The 14992-nt window shown below is 42.3% G+C and overlaps 1 pseudogene; it reads left to right on the top strand.

Moving 5' to 3' along the window:
- The first annotated feature begins 2436 nt into the window (after window positions 1-2436).
- Window positions 2437-14992, top strand: part of LOC111406856 — a 23716-nt pseudogene continuing 11160 nt past the window's right edge.

Consider the following 14992-nt stretch of genomic DNA (forward strand, 5'->3'; position numbering starts at 1 on the left):
GGAAGGTATAAGCTAGAAGCAAACCTACAGATGACTTAAATGAAGATATATCCACAATACATAGAAATTAAAACTTCAACAAAAAGCTTATTTACAAGATCGAGTAAGTTGGGTCAAATGTGCAGCAAAACTAATACAAGCAATTATATGTCATACACAAAAAAGAAAAAGAAAAAAGAAACATCTCTCCAATTCATTTCAAATATTGCTTAATGAAATCTAGCTAACGAGTTCCAATAGATCTAAACAATTGAAGCCAATAGATTACCTTTGCCAAAAACTTTATTATTTGCACAGGCAACCTACTTCACAAGATCTCTATCCATATTTTTTGCCTTATCAAAAAAATCGATGCTTTTGGCTGATATTGCAAGCTGAAATATACATAACACCGTACGTAAAAATGACAGCTACTCCAGTGAAAGAGATGACATTAACAACAACAAACTAAATCTTATTCACAATATACTTGGGGTTGGGACATGAATCAATTATCACTAATGTAGTTGTTCTACGATAAGGAGGAGGTTGTAAGATGTTGATAGGAATGTAAAATTTGTCATGTCTGTGACGAGAATCCTTTATAGAAATGGAAGGACTTCCAATGTCTGTAGATATTTCATATAAAGAGATTTCATATAAAGAGCTATATAGTAAAGCACTAGATCCCTAGAACATTAGTTCATCTTTACATTAAATTGATATGAGATTTCTTCTCCCATTATATTTACAATTTTCAATTTCAATCACGATTACTTCAAACAAGCAAGTGTAGTGGTTTGTATCTCTCGATAAACCAAGTTATGTTTGTCCCATTTGCTTAATCCTTGTGAGCAAAGATTCAGTTGAGCATCTACAAGAAGAAAATGATATATTTCATGAAGTGGAAGATGATTATGAAATGCAAAATTAAGGTGGTGATAATCCTTATTGTGAAATGCAACCTTTTGTTGACATTGACGTGGATTGAAATGGGATTGTTGAGTGGAATAGGTTAAAGATTGCTTAAGGCAACAATATTTATATTCTTAACGAAAATTATAATAATGTTGCTTTCTAAATTCATGGACCCAATATGTTTGAGAAAATGGAGAAGAATGTTTTTACCAGATGAGCACCTTGTCGCTTCAACCTTTGAGCAACATGTAATTCTCGAGGATGCAGGATATGAAGCCACCAAATTTTCAACATAAAAAAGGATCTTATGATGGAATGCACATGTTTGCGATGAAGTACAACTTTGAATACAAGGTTAACAAATAAAAAAAAAAGGAGATATATAAAATTGTTTGAGTAGATAAAATTTGCAAATGGCTTTTGCGAGCAATTGTATTCAAATAATGTGATTACTTTCATGATGACAAATATATAGGTGAACATACTTACCTTGCAAGTATTCACCAAAATGATCATAGAATGACAAGATCTTGGGTTGTAGGAAGACATATAATATCGAAATTCCAAAATATGAGCACCATGTATGGACCTGCGACATCATTAATGACAAATATTAGCACCATATATAGACCTGCGATGTCGTTAATGCCATGCATTGGACTTCAAGGTAAACATGAGTTATCAAAATGTACGAAAGTCTAAAGAATGTACTTTTATAGTTTTAAGAGGTTCATATGAGGATAATTGTGCTAAATTTGTCTCATATTCCCATAATTTGGCTATAACTAATATTGACATGATATTATGTATAAAGATTGATAATGACAACCGCTTCAAGCATATTTTTATTTCCCTCAGACTTTGCATTTGCATATTGCATTCTTCAATGCAAAACATAATTATTGTAGATGAAACATTTCTTATCGAAAAAGATAAATGTAAGATGATTATTGCTACTTGTCCAAATGCAAATATTCAAATATATCCTCTTGGGGTATAATTGATTTCGAAAATGATGCATAGTGAATATCTATGTGGTCCTCCAAATTTTAGTCAAATTCAATTGGAAATGCGCCAATAAACCAAACTCATGTGAAATGGGCTTTTTTGACATCGGGTCTATGTTTGACCAAACCAACATAGTCTGGGCTGTGGGCTTGATCTGGCCCATCCACTGACCAAGCCATATCAAATTTTTCTGACCCCTTTGTCTATTTTCTCTCATCACCATTTTTCATTTTCAAGATTAACTTACTTTTCAATTTTATACATCAATTACGTTTCTTGAAACCCTTTTCACCAGAAGATGGGCATCCGTAAAAAAACTCGCAATTAAGCTACAATCTTTTCTTATTATTATTTTTTTAGTTTTTCACTTCTGGATTTCTAATATTTCAACTTAATTTTGATCCATTTCTTAAACTTTCAAATTTTAACTGTAGGTGATGTTATGGGAGATTGCTGAAGTATAAATGTTTGCCTTCTTCTCCCTATTTTTTGTTTTCTTTTCTAAAGTTTTGTGAATTTTCGCCTGTAAAAATGGAGTCCAGTAGTATTGTAACAGTGATAAACTCAAATTTAGAACCTTGAGGTGACCTGGAATTTGATACACAAGAGGCTGCTTATGAATTCTATAAAGAATACGCCAAATCTGCGAGTTTTGGAACTGCCAAATTGAGCGGTCGCCGTTCCCGAGCATCAAAGGAATTTATTGATGCAAAATTTTCGTGCATAAGGTATGGGAAAAAGCAACAATCAGATGATGCCATAAATCCAAGGCCTTCCCCTAAGATAGGTTGTAAAGCTAGTATGCATGTGAAGCGAAAGGCGGATGGGAAATGGTATGTTCATAGTTTTGAAAAGGAGCACAACCATGAGCTTTTACCAGCTCAAGCGCACTTTTTTAGAAGCTGATGTTACCAAAAAATGTCACCTGAAAGATCTCGATCTTGATGGTCCAACTTCACTTTGATGAATACGACCGGTCTGTGATTACCTGCAACAAAGGCAATGAGGTGTGTGCTCGTCGCCCCTCCGATGCTTATGTCAGATAGGGAATTTAGTGCGTAAGGCTATAAACTGAAGATAATGAAAAACGTACCTTTGTGTTGAGCTTTGGCCAAGTATTTATAGGTGTTGGTAGGGGAGCTGTAGAAGGATTCTATTATTGAAAGAGTCCTTTCTCCCTTAGGATTAGGTGTTGGAGTGTGATTAGAAGTATTCTGTTAGAGTTCTAATCAGGGGAGGAGTAGACTTAGGTGGGGTCTACTTTCTTTTGGAGATTAAGTCGGTGGGCAGCATTGGGAAAGAAACCCAACCTTGGGGATAAACCCCGACCTCAAATAGGCCAACTCACCAAGATCAACTCGGGGTATTAGGTCGAGGTCGAGCATGGTACACGGACTCAGGGAGAGTTCGGGGTTACCGATCCCGAAATCATCATAGGCCCTCGTGCACCTGAGTTGTAGATCGTGAAGGGTAAACGATCTTAGATTGAGATGCAAAAAGGATGTCGTGGCTTGATATCGACCTCGACACCTGTCAAGGACATATACAATGTCACGTGTCTGTCATGTGGCTGGTTGTCAGAGCTCGAACTTGGATCTTTGCCACGTGTCCTTTTTAAGGGTTTTAGATTAAGTGACTGTTGGTATGCCCATGACCCCTGTAAATACCCCACTATTCATTTTCACTTTTTCACTTTTTACTCTCCACTCTCTGTAAAAGAAGCTCGAGTTCGGGAATAGTGGGTTGTGAGCGATCTCCATTAAGGTAAGAGTTCGAGCCTTTAAGTTGTTAATTATTTGAGTAGAGTAATGTCGAGTAGTAGCAGTAGTGGTAGTGGTAGTAGTAGCAATAGGGGGTCGAGTAATAGTGATAGTAGTAGGCTTTCTAAGAGTTCGGGGGATAATGAGAACCCTACTGCCCCTAGTATAGTTGTCGAGGCTTCGGGTGATCAAGGTCGAGATCTTGTCACCCTGGCCTTTCCTGTTAGCTCGCACTCTCCAGGAGAGGCATTGACTTACCCAAGGAACCCGACCATTTATAAAGAACATGTAATTATTAAGATAGCTAGAGAGTTCGGGGTGATGCCCATTTGTGATGTTAGGGTTCCTGAAAATACCGAAGGTATATTAGGAGCTCGAGAGGGGGAGATGACGTTTTTCAGGGATGCCCTTAAAGCTGGGATGCGGTGGCCTCTTCACCCCTTTTTTATCCACTTCCTAACTTCGTTCTATATGTGTCCGGGTCAGTTAGCTCCTAACGATTGGAGGCTTTTGGTCTACTTCTTTATATTATGTAGATGCCTCGATATCGACCCTAGGGTCGGCCTTCTGAGGATGGTGTATGATATGAAGTATTCGCCGGGGTTCAACTGTTTTGTGTATTTGTCAACAAAGGGGGGGTTTAGAACGCCTGATACCCTGAGCTCTCTTCGGGGTTGGAAGGAGAGATTTTTCTTTGTAAAGCCCCAGGATCTCGACCATCCCTTTAGCCCGAGGTGGGAGATCCCTAGTAAGGATCGGTTTAATGAGGGTCAGGCGTATTTTGAGGTTCTAGAGAGGGACAGATTAAGGTTAGTTAACCACGACCCTTTGGCAGAGAAGATTGATTATTTGCTCGAGGATGACACCCTCGACCTTGCAAATGGAAAAGGCCTCGAAGGTATTTTTTTACTTTTTAAGCTCTATCTTTGTATTCATGACATCGAGTTCGTGCTAATGTCTTCTGATTTGTTTCTTGCAGATCTTGAGATATCTTTTGATCTGTCTAAACTGTTGGCCAATGTCCACCATAAGGCCAAGGGGCCGATGTCCAAAGCCCCGGCCTCAAAAAAGGGAAAGAAGAGGGCCAAGCACGCCGATGTTAGGGTTCCTGAGGTTCCTCTTGAGAGCTCGGTGCCTCCTAGAGGTCAACCCTCGACGTCAAGGAGCCCGACCTCAACCCCTCGTCCGAAGACGAAATATGAAGATCGAGCTCGGGGCTGTTATAGCGTCGCGGATTCAGGCTTCGAGCCTATCTCAGATAGTGCCCTCGAGGAATACACAGAGTGTGTCCTGGTGAAGGACCTTGTTGAAAGGTTCAAGAAGGAGGTCAACATCAATGAAGGGGTCAAGACACTGGAGGCTTTGACCTTAAGGGTAAGATACCGACCTTAACTGTATTTTTTATTTTTTAATCTTCTTTGATCGAACTGACTTCGGGTTTCCTTTCTTTCTTTGTGCAGACGCTGAGCGTGGCTCGGGGTCTTACCTTAAATGGCATCAATATCTCGAACGAAATGGACGAGGTATTAAAGGAAAAGGAACGAGCTGAAAAGCGAGCTCGTGACTTGGAAAAAGCTCTCAAGACTACTGAGGCTGACCTCAAGAAGTCCCGAGAGGAGCTGGAGACATCCAAGGTTGAAGTCGAAGAAGTTAAGCTTGAGCTTTTCCAGTCCCAGAGGAGCTTCGACGAAGAGCTCGCAAAGGCTCGTGAGGAGGCTCGAGCTCAGGCTGTCGAAGACTTCAAGAAGTTCGACGAGTTTGGGACCCTGCTGGGACAGTATGGGTCAGGCTCTTACCATTACGGGCTTCGCCTTGCCCGCTCTTATCTTCCCACGAAGATGCCTGAGGACTTGAAGTCCCTCGTCGAGGACTTGAAGACGGTGAACGAGCTCGCAGGAGAGCTCGAACTTTCGGCTTCTGAGGTCGAGGACAACGGTGAAGATGATGATGACGGTGATGGAGATGACGCCAGGGCTGGCGATCAAGGGGATGAAGTCAAGGTTGTAGATATCGATTAGGTTTTTAAATTTTTTTTGTAATGTTGCTCGAACTGGGCTGATACTTTTGCTATTTCATTGATCAATGTTCGAGCACTTGTTTTTTTTATTTAATGATTAATGTTCGTGCACTTTACTTGCTGAATGTTCGTGCATACTACGTTTTGATTTAATGATTAATTAATGTTCGTGCACTTTACTTGATGAATGTTCGTGCACATATGTTGAATGTCAAGCCTGCACGAGCTCGATCCTTGATGTTGTCATTAGACCCATAGGTCGAACCAGATGATGAGTTCGAGCTTTTTAGTTTGCAATAACTAGGGCCTTTTCTAGCTCGGGGTGTTTTGTGACACGGGGTTAAATTCGATCAACACTTCGACCTTAAACACCAGGCATGTCTCAGCTCGATTCTTGATGTAGTCGTCGATGTCGAACTTTGGGGCCTGAAAGTCAGTTCAGATGATGAGTTCTAGGTCGTGTCTGACTTTTGTCATGTCAACTTGCCCGACCCCGAACTTATCCATTACTGACTTTAGATGAGAAGAAGTTCGGGGTTCGTGACCTTAAGCTACAGTACGCCCGTATGTCATCACGATGGAGTTTAGTTGCATGCCCGAAGCACGTCATTACACTAATATTAAAGTGGCTGCATGCCCGAAGCACGTCACTATGCCAAAGTTATTAGTTGCATGCCCGTAGCACGTCATTACACTAATGTTAAAGTGGCTGCATGCCCAAAGCACGTCATTATGCCAGGGTTATTAGTTGCATGCCCATAGCACGTCATTACACTAATGTTAAAGTGGCTGCATGCCCGAAGCACGTCATTATGCCAGGGTTATTAGTTGCATGCCCATAGCACGTCATTACACTAATGTTAAAGTGGCTGCATGCCCGAAGCACGTCATTATGCCAAGGTTTAAGTAGTGTTAGGAAAAGAAAACTTTGAATATTATTAGGTGCTCAAGGGTACTTGGCCCGAGCTACTTGAAAGCAAAAAATGCTCTAGGGTTCATAGCCCTGAGCTACTTGAAAGAAAAAAATGCCCAAGGGTTCGTAGCCCCGAGCTACTTAAAAGCAAATAAGGAGAGCGTGCAAGCCCTTGTGTGATGCTATTGCTATTCTACTTGTAATATATTTTTAGGTTATCCACATTCCAAGGCCTTGGGAGTGGATTTCCTGAAGTATCTCTAAGGCTGTATGCTCCTCTTTTGATCCTTCGTATGACTTCAAATGGCCCTTCCCACACTGGTCCAAGTTTACCTGGAGGGTGTCCAGTAGCCTCTGCTTTTCTTAGAACCAAATCGCCACTCTTAAATTCTCGGGTCTTGACTTTGGTGTTGAAATACTTTGCCGTTTTATTTTGGTAACTAGCAGCTCTTAGTGAAGCTTGCTCTCTTACTTCTTCCAGCAAGTCAAGATGTTCGGTTGTTCGGTCTTCCATGCCGGGTTCAACCCTCCTTAAAGTGGGGAGATTGACTTCGATGGGGATAGTCCCTCCAAGCCAAAAGCTAAAAGCTAACATGAAGGGAGTCTCGCCTGTTGCTGTCTTATGAGAAGTTCTATATGCCCATAATATAGAGGGCAACTCATCGGGCCAGTCACCTCTTGCATTTCCAATTCTGGTGCGAAGGTCCTGAAGTATGATTCTATTTGTCACCTCATCGAGGCCATTGCTTTGAGGGTGCGATACTGACGTCAGTCGATGGTCGATACCGAGATTGACACAAAAGTTTCTGAATTGTGAATTGTCGAACTGCCTTCCGTTGTCTGTTATAAGTACTTTGGGTATTCCGAACCTACATATAATAGACTTCCATATAAATGATCTGAGCTTGGCCTCTGATATTTTTGCTAGGGGTTCGGCTTCTACCCACTTTGTGAAGTATTCAACTGCTACCACAGCAAATTTTAATTGTCCTCGGGCCATGGGGAAAGGACCAAGAATGTCGACTCCCCATTGTTCAAATGGTGCTGAATAATGGATAGAGGTCAACTCTTCTGCAGGGGCATGTATAGCATTACCAAACCTCTGACATTTGTCGCATCTTTTGACGTATTCAGCTGCATCTTTTTTCATAGTTGGCCAGTAGTATCCATACCTTATTAATTTGTAGGCAAGGGCCCTGGCTCCCTGGTGATTTCTGCATACTCCCTCATGAACCTCAGTCAGGGCTTGGAGAGATTCAGAAGGCTTAAGGCATCTCAGATAGGGGAGCGTAAGGCTTCGTCGAAACAGCACCCCTCTGATCATGCAATACCTAGCAGCTTTGGCTCGAATACTTCTTGCGGCTCGAGGGTCCGGAGGTAGGTCTCCATTACTTATATACTCAACTATTGGATCAATCCAGGAGGGCTCATGGTCAATGTCCATGATGCTCGGCTTCATGTTTATGCTAGGCTCTGTGACAATCTTGATGTGCACTATTCTGTCGAGTCCATCTATCCTCATGAAAACAAGTCTAGATAGTGCATCAGCTTTGGAGTTATCTGCCCTCGCTATTTTCAATATTTCACAACTTGTGAACTGCCTTTGAAGGTCATGCACTTTTAGACAGTATGAGCTCATCTTTTCATCTTTTCTTTCAAAGGATCCTTCAATCTGTCCAACGACGAGCTGTGAGTCGCTGAAGACTCTGATGTGCTCTAATTCCAAATTCCTGGCAAGTTCCAGAGCAATGACCACAGCTTCATATTCCGCTTCGTTGTTGGTCGCTTCAAACTCAAACCTAAGCGCACATTGAACTTCAGTGGTTTTGTCCGGGCTGATGATGATTATCCCGGCCCCCGAGCCCGAGCTATTCGATGCACCGTCAACAAATATCTCCCACGTTTTTGAGGTCGTGCTCGGGTTTACTTCTGGCCTTTCTATCTTTGGAGTGAGTTCAGCTATGAAGTCGGCCAGTGCCTGCGCTTTGATAGAAGGTCGAGGCTTGAATTCTATGTCGAACTCGCCAAGGTCGATCACCCATTTTAATAGCCTTCCCGAGACATCTGGTCTCTGAAGTATGTGCTTAAGTGGTTGATTGGTGAGAACTATTATGGGTTGAGATTGGAAACATTATCGCAACTTTCTAGCAGTTACTATCAAAGCAAGAGCTAACTGTTCCGCAAGATTATACCGAGTTTCTGTGTCAAGAAGTACTTTACTGACATAGTAGATAGGTTGTTGCACCTTTCCTTTTTCCTTTACTAGTACCCTACTTACGGCATTTTGAGAAACAGCCAAGTAAAGGAACAAAGTATCACCAGGCTTTGGTTTGGCAAGAACCGGAGGTACAGCCAAAGTTTGCTTAAGTTGTTGGAAGGCTAGATCGCATTCGTCATTCCATTCAAAACTCTTGTGGCCTCTTAGAACTTTGAAAAAAGGGAAACATTTATCTGCTGCCCGAGAGACAAATCTGTTCAATGCTGCTACCCAACCTATAAGCTTTTGGATGTCCTTTTTGCTCTTTGGGGCTTCCATAGATATCAGGGCTTGGATCTTGTCAGGGTTGGCTTCTATTCCTCTATTTGTGATCATGAAACCTAGAAACTTTCCTGATGCTACCCCAAAGGCACATTTTGCTGGGTTGAGCTTCATGTTGTATTTTCGTAGCATGGAAAACACTTCTTCAAGATCGGTGATATGATCATCCACCTGTTTACTTTTGACCACCATGTCATCTACGTAAGCCTCAATGGTTTTCCCAATTAAATCAGCAAAGACCTTGTTGATTAGCCTCTGATATGTAGCCCCTGCATTCTTTAAGCCGAATGGCATGGCCTTATAACAGTAGATGGCGGAGTTTGCCATGAACGAGGTCTTCTCTTGATCTTCTGCGGCCATTGGTATTTGGTGGTACCCTGAGAATGCGTCCAAAAAGCTGTACAATTTGTGACCCGAAGTGCTGTCAACGAGACTGTCAATCCGAGGTAGGGATAGCTATCTTTTGGACATGCTTTGTTCAAATCAGTGAAGTCAATGCAAACTCGCCACTTTCCATTGGCATTTTTTTACGAGAACTACATTGGCGAGCCAGTCAGGATATTGTACTTCTCGAATGAATTGTACATTGAGTAGCTTGGCAATCTCTTCTCATATGACTTCGCGCCGTTCAGGCGCAAACTGTCTTTTCCTTTGTTTGACAGGTTTGGCTCCTGGGTTTACATTGAGCCGGTGTACGGCAACCTCGGGGTCAATTCCGGGCATGTCTTCAACTGTCCATGCGAATACATCTTGGTTCTGGGAGAGACAACTTATGAGTTTAGCTATGATGGTTGAATCAAGGTCACGCCCTACTGTCACCTTCCTACGAGGCACGAGCTCGACCTCGACCAGCTCCTCTACCGGGGCGAGTCTCCCACGATTTTCAAGCTCGAGCTCGAGCTCTGTAAGCTGCATAACATCACCCTTTATTTTTCGGATGCTGGTCACATAACACTGGCGAGCCATGGTTTGGCTTCCTCGGATGACCCCAACTCCACTATATGTGGGGAACTTCATCGCCAGGTGAAAAGTTGAGATAACAGCTCTGATTTTATTCAGCAACGGTCTTCCCAGAATGGCGTTATAGGCCATCGGAGTTCGGACAACTTCGAAAGTTACTATATCGGTTACCTGCCAACCTTCAGATCCCAGAGTCATGGGTAATTCAACAATACCTTCAGGGGTGATGACCCCGCCACCAAATCCTTGTAGGGGTGTTTTAACAGGCTTGAGTTGTTCCACTGAGATACCCATCTGAACTAAAGCTTCATGAGACAGTACATTAGCTGCACTTCCATTATCCACAAGAATTCTCTTGACCTCGAAGTTAGCTATGATGGCTGATATGACTAGGGCGTCATCATGGAGGAAGGATATTCCTTCCAAATCCTTGGACCCGAAGGTGATATCTTCCGTATGAGCAAGATCTGTGCCAGGAGAGACTGGAAGCTGTTTGGCGTACTTCTTACGTCCATTGTTGGTATCTCCCCCTGAAGCTGTTCCTCCGATAATAATGTTAATAGTGCCAGCTGTTGGTGGTTCACTACTACGCCCCTATGTATGTTATTCTGCTTGTTCCTCGGGCGTTTTTCATGGCTAGTGTAAGAGCTCAAAAAACCCCTCCTGATGAGGGCCTCAATTTGCTGCTTCAGAGCCAAACACCCCTCAGTGGTATGTCCGTGGTCTCGGTGGAAGTCACAGTACTTGGTTCTATCTCTGTTTTCAGGTAATGATCACATTTTGGGAGGCCACTTAAGCTCTTTGAGGTCCTTGATCTCCATCAGGATGTTGGACCTTGATGTATTCAGGGGAGTAAAAGTTTTCTGTCGGGGGTTTTGTTTTTGCTTGACCCGAGGATTATCATCTTGTTGATTGGGTTCACGCGGTCTCTTATTGTCTGGCCTTAGCGAAGGTGAGACATCCTTTCTTGGGGTTAGAGTTTCTTCCATATTGATGTATTTCTCAGCTCGAGTTAGGAGGTCAGTTACTGACTTCGGGGGGGTTTTCGACAAAGACATCTTGAATGCTTCACATCTTATAGCGTATGTCAAAGCTGAGACCGCAGCTGTAATATGTAGATCGGGAATCTGAAGTCTTTCTTTATTGAATCTGGTCATGAAATTGCGTAATGTTTCATTGGGTCCCTGGCACATCTGCATAAGTGATGCCGCTGTTTTCCTAATTCTCTTGCTGCTTGTGAAGAAAGCAGAGAATTTATCGACCAAGTCTGCGAATGAGGCAATAGAATTTGGCTCTAATATGGAGAACCAATCTCTAGCTGCGCTTGTAAGAGTTTGAGGAAAGGCTTTGCACATTACAGCGTCAGGTGCGACCTGTAGGTTCATAATATCGGTATATATATTGAGGTGGTTGATAGGGTCAGTGGTTCCATCATACTCCTTTATCCTGGGGTACTTGAACCTATCTGGAAGGGGGTAGGACAGTACTTCAGGAGTAAAGGGGGTGCTAGGGGTAAAGCCTGTTGTCCCCTTTGATTTCTGTGCTAGGCCCGTGGCAATACCTTCTTGGATGATTCTGGCAAGCTCCCCTGATTCTATCGTTACTACCCTTGATGCTGCTGTCATAAGAGGTACACCCGAGGTTCCAACACCATTATCAGGGATGTTTCGTGGAGCTCGAGCTTAAGCGGCTGCCATAAGATCGCCATTCGGTGTTGGTGTATGTGATGGGTGTGAGTTTCTTTGGCTTAATAACTGAGTCAATGTAGTAACTTGTTGGCGGAGCTCTTCAAAAGCTCCGGTGGTAATGACAGCTAGTGGCGGTGCCGCCATCTCTGATGATTCATCTTGAGGGACAGGGTGATCTCCAGGGGGAGGATTTGGAGCGGATGAGCTTGCTGGTGGAAGACCCGATCGTGAATTCCCCATGGCTTTTGGTAGCGCTTCCCATAGACAGCGCCAATGATGCTACCAAAAAATGTCACCTGAAAGATCTCGAACTTGATGGTCCAACTTCACTTTGATGAATACGACCGGTCTGTGATTACCTGCAACAAAGGCAACGAGGTGTGTGCTCGTCGCCCCTCCGATGCTTAAGTCAGATAGGGAATTTAGTGCGTGAGGCTATAAACTGAAGATAATGAAAAACGTACCTTTGTGTTGAGCTTTGGCCAAGTATTTATAGGTGTTGGTAGGGGAGCTGTAGAAGGATTCTATTATTGAAAGAGTCCTTTCTCCCTTAGGATTAGGTGTTGGAGTGTGATTAGAAGTATTCTGTTAGAGTTCTAATCAGGGGAGGAGTAGACTTAGGTGGGGTCTACTTTCTTTTGGAGATTAAGTCGGTGGGCAGCATTGGGAAAGAAACCCAACCTTGGGGATAAACCCCGACCTCAAATAGGCCAAATCACCAAGATCAACTCGGGGTATTAGGTCAAGGTCGAGCATGGTACACGGACTCAAGGAGAGTTCGGGGTTACTGATCCCGGAATCATTAGAAGCCATAGAAATCCTGATCCTGAAAACAATGATGCTAAAGTTCGGAAGAGGAAAATGCTTGCTGCAGTGTCAAAATAATATGTTTCTTATCATTTTCCGATTCCTTCTTTAGAGAATATTTTTCGGAATCAGCATGACAGGGGTCGGTATTTGAGTTTGGAAGACGGGAGAGCACAAGTTCTACTGGAATTTTTTGCACTTATGCAGGAAGAGAATCCAAGATTCTTTTATTCTCTGGACTTCAGTGAAGAGCATCGACCGAGAAATGTGTTTTGGGTTGATGCCAAAGGCATTGAAGATTATGCATATTTTGGTGATGTGGTATCATTTGACACGGTTTATTTCACAAACAAGTTTAAAATTCCATTGGTCCTTTTTATCGGAGTGAACCATCATATTCAGCCCACATTGCTCGGTTGTGCATTGATTGCAGATCAAACTGTGTATACTTATGTTTGGTTGATGCAAACATGGTGTTTGGCAATGGAGGAACGAAGTCCTAGAATCATTCTTACTGACCAAAATGATGCCATCAAGGCATCTGTTCCAGCTGTCTTTCCAGATACTCGTCATTTTTCCACCTCTGGAATGCACTGGAAAAGATCCCTAGGCATCTTAATTATCTTAGCGCGTGGCACCATACATTCATGAAAAAACTTCGTAAATGCATATATAGGTCATGGAGTGAAGAACTGTTTGAAAAAAGATGGCGGAAATTGCTCGAGAGATTTAGTCTAAGAGAAAACGTGTGGATAAAATCCTTGTACGAAGACCGCAAGCTCTGGGTGCCTACGTTTATGAAAGGCATGTCTTTTGCTGGTTTGTATGCAGCTTCAAGATCAGAAGTTTGAACTCTTTCTTTGACAAACATATGCATGGGGAAACTTCTCTAAGGGATTTTATAGGACAATACAAATCAATTCTTGAAGACAGGTTCGAAGAGGAGGCCAAAGCAAATTTTGATGCATGGCATGAAACACCCGAGCTGAAGTCCCCTTCTCCTTTTGAGAAACAAATGTTACTTGTATATACTCATGAAATATTCAAAAAGTTTCAAATTGAGGTACTGGGAGCAGCTGCATGCCATCTGAAAAAAGAAAGAAGACGGGTCAACTTTAATTTATGGGGTTAAAGACTTTGAAGATAATCAGGATTTTATAGTGGAATGGAATGAACGAAAATCAGATATATACTGTTCTTGTCGTTCATTTGAATATAAAAGTGTTTCGCGCGGGTTAGTCGCTAACAATTAAAAAGGATCAGACGATTGTGTAAGGGACAAACCTCTTGAGACAAAGTCCCAAAAATGGGTGTTCTTTTATTGGCGATGACTTTACAATTGGAAATTAAAAACAACGTGCCTCCAAGGGGCGCAAGCACACGAGTTATTGAAAGAAAAATGTTTAAATCTAAGCTAAGGAAATGAAAATTACATGTTCTCTGTTCGAGAGTTTTTGATTCGATCCTTTGCTTCTATGTCCTTTCTCCCTTTTATTCTTCATGGACGATCTCTTTGTGATCAACCGCCCTAAAAACTGCTTGATCGTCCTATAACTGCCCACTTTCTTCGTAATGGCCAACTTGTCATGAAAACTACCTTTTTTAACTGCTGTCATTACTCTTCATCGTTCAACCACTTTCGATTGAATTCCTTGAATCGTGGAACGTGATAGGGCTGCTTTAATAACTGCACTTCTTGATAACCACGACGCTTTATGTTTGTTAAGACCTTGGGCGACTTGAAGGTTTGGGCGAGAATAGAGTAACAGCTCTGGACGACTGTATGACACTCCATTCGCTCAGATTCTAGGCGACTTGCAAACTTGGACGATGGCGTTACCGCGTTCTTGGGCCTCCCTATTTGGGCCTTCATCTTGATTTGTTTGATTGGGCTTCGTTCTTTTGGCTATCTGATTTGGGGATCCTTCAATTGGGCTTCACTAATTGGGTTGTTCGATTTGGGCTGAATTTTTATATGTCAACAATTACCCCCCAATATTGCAGAATTAATAATAATTATTAAATTTTGCCATATTCACTTTGTGTTTCCAGCAACATTCGAAATTTTCAAGAATTTCAATCATTGTTTTCTTCTATAACTTGAAAAGGTGCGTCGTTTTGCAAACCCTTATAAATCCCAAACACGCCATTTCACTGCACCATTAAACCATGCCTCAAATTTTTTGCGTCTCTCTCACGATTTACTGTTCATCTTTTGCTTCCCTGCTACGTAACCATGAAAAACTTCGTTCCTTCTCAAATGACTGCTTCACAATCTCAAGCTGGCGACTCCTTTAGTTTTGATGACTTTCAGAAACTTCTGAGTCGTCCATACATAACTCCAAGTTTTCTCGCGCCCACCGATGTCGAACGTAATGAGTTCTACTTGGGTCCTTTCTTCAA

This window comes from Olea europaea, chromosome 12 (assembly GCF_002742605.1).
Source record: "Olea europaea var. sylvestris chromosome 12, O_europaea_v1, whole genome shotgun sequence".
Taxonomy (NCBI): Eukaryota; Viridiplantae; Streptophyta; class Magnoliopsida; order Lamiales; family Oleaceae; genus Olea; species Olea europaea.